At 45.0% G+C, this 2,500-nt stretch overlaps 1 protein-coding gene across 1 annotated transcript in view; it reads right to left on the bottom strand.

Moving 5' to 3' along the window:
- col27a1a (collagen, type XXVII, alpha 1a) overlaps positions 1-2,500 on the bottom strand; it is a 67,106-nt gene that overhangs the window by 12,863 nt on the left and 51,743 nt on the right. The gene's annotated exons all lie outside the window — the stretch shown is intronic.

Here is a 2,500-nt window from a genome sequence, read left to right as displayed (position 1 = left end):
CACTGTATACATCTGCTGCCCCTGCAGGGAGGACTCTTCTCCACTTTCTCCTCCTTAAATCACCTCCATCTTCCTTCAACCTTTCCTCTGTCCCTCTTCTCACCTCCCTTCCACTCTCTCCTCCATCGCTTTCTGCCATCTCCAACCTATCTAAGGCCTGCTCCCAAACACTTCAAATCACAATGAGATGTCTATGTGCTGTGAGCCATCATTTGATGGTTAGTCTGATTGGTTGATCATGTTAACAAGAGAGAGTTAATGGGGGAGATACTTGTATGTTGCGTCATTCTCGGTCTCAGTTGCACATTGTTTTATTAATCCTTGGCTCCTTCTTCATTTTAGTTTTTTACGATTCTGTTCTGCCAACCACTAAACTAAATCAAACTGCACTATTTAACTTTTCAGTACGTTTTCTGGTGATGGTTCAGCATCTATCACAATCTGTTGTTATTTAAAATGATGTATTTACACAGGAATAATTCTACTATGACACGTTGACCAAACTGTTTGTCGACAGAGCGCAGCAGGACCCAGGGCCCAGGGAGATCACAGCTCTAGCCATTTGCTATAAGCCTGTTAGCCTCTACATAGAGCTGTATGAACAGCAGCACTCATTAACATTCCTGTCTGGAGGAGCTGCTCCCACTGTGTGCGTTTACCCAGCCGGGCTGCTACTGTATAAAGGGAGCTGCTTCTTCAACTAATTCTTCATCAGGTCGTGGAAAGAATTACTCACACATCATTTTGAAATGACAAATTTTGGAAAAAAAAACTGCCTGAATGTCAACACAATGAAATGTCCACAGTGGATTTTAACAGACGAGTTGGGGATTTGTGGACCAGTACTCAGTCGTCACTAGACCCCAGATATTACCAGATATACTGTGTGCAACATCTGTCTAAATCTAATTGGGCATGTGTAATGGTATGCAGCCCTGCTCTGTGTTCAGTTCATTAATCTGGACAGACAAAAGAATAGTAGGGAAGACGAAGAGAGAGAAACACAGAGACAGAGATAGAGAGAGAGATTGAGCGAGAGAGAGAGAGTGAGAGAGAGAGTGAGAGGGATTGAGAGAAAGGATATGAGGATTGGTGAACCTGAGTCATTTGTAGGGAGTGAGTGCTGAGGCGACGATTAATCGCATGAATCGTGTCGACAAAAGACAGAAGAAATTGATGGAAGAGACGAGGTACGGAGCCAAGGGGATAAACAGAGGAGAGAGGGAGGAAGAAACCAAGATCGAGGACAGATCGGTGTTCCCAGCGTTCCAGGGTTGGTGAGGAATTGGCCTGGGCCATCTTTAGTTCCTCTGCTCTCAGATTCCCACACTACCTGTTGCCATTTTCTGTCTGGGAATCTGAGGTTCAGAACAGATCTCCGGTTTCTGCCATGTTCAGGCTCCCTAGAGCCTGGCACCAACACACACATCTGGTAGAAGCATATCGCCGTGTCAACTTACACATGCACATGGAGACACAAAGGAGTTACGAGCGTCTCGATTCTTGTACACAACTGTGATATTCACTCCTTCAGACGGGAATAAGAGAACTTGATAAACGTTAATCGTTCGACACTATTCCCCCTTTCTCTATTTGTTTAGCCTATGCGTCCGCTGCGTCTAGCCTCACCACAAAATGTGTCCTGCTCGTTACTCTGTGACCAGTGGATCTGGACTAGGGCTGCGCAACTCATACCTTTATTTACTGGCAGAGGAAGATGCTGACACAGGCATCAATTGAAGCCCCAGCCTCCCAGAAACCCTCCCGGGGTCTGGCCATACCCCCAGTCCCCCATGGAGGGTCAGATGCAGAGCCACCATGGCGTTTATCCTGTCTGCCAAATGGCTCAGATACCAGGCCACAGATCCAAGGCTATAAAAGCCATTCATTAAAAGGGCTTTTGGAAGGGGGCTAATAAAGTCACTCAAGAACATATCAAGGATATAGCCGGTTCTTTTTCCTTACATTTTGTTCTATTACTTTCAATCCGTCTACTTTTTGGAAATCATCGATTATTAATAGATTTTAAAGGGGACCTATCATACCACCACGTGTGAGTGTGATTAGCCATTACAAGCCGTTTTCAAAATGTGCAGCATTATGACATCACAGGTGGGCGTGTCCACCTAGATGCGTGACGGATAGATCAGTCTACCAGCCTACCTAGTGGACTGCAGCAAACGTTGCTCATCTATCCGTCACACATCTAGGTGGTCAGGCCCACCTGTGATGTCACAATGCTGCACATTTTGAAAACGGCTTGTAATGGCTAATCACACTCACACCTGGTGGTATGATAGGTCCCCTTTAAGGTATTTGAAGCAGTTTCACTTCAAAAAACGTTCTTTTGTTAGAAACAGCTGGACTTCCACTGCTTCTCAATGTTGTACAAAAACTGAAGATTTGTTACAATTAAGAATAAAACGTATTCTACAGTCTAGAGACAGCAGACACAGAACGCTGTACAGTATAGTAGAGATTCAGTAAATGTCCCCTACTC

The sequence above is a fragment of the Gadus morhua genome, chromosome 19 (genome assembly GCF_902167405.1).
Source record: "Gadus morhua chromosome 19, gadMor3.0, whole genome shotgun sequence".
Lineage (NCBI taxonomy): Eukaryota > Metazoa > Chordata > Actinopteri > Gadiformes > Gadidae > Gadus > Gadus morhua.
The sequence above is the reverse complement of the archived record's forward strand: the minus strand, read 5'-3'. Positions and strand labels throughout refer to the sequence as shown.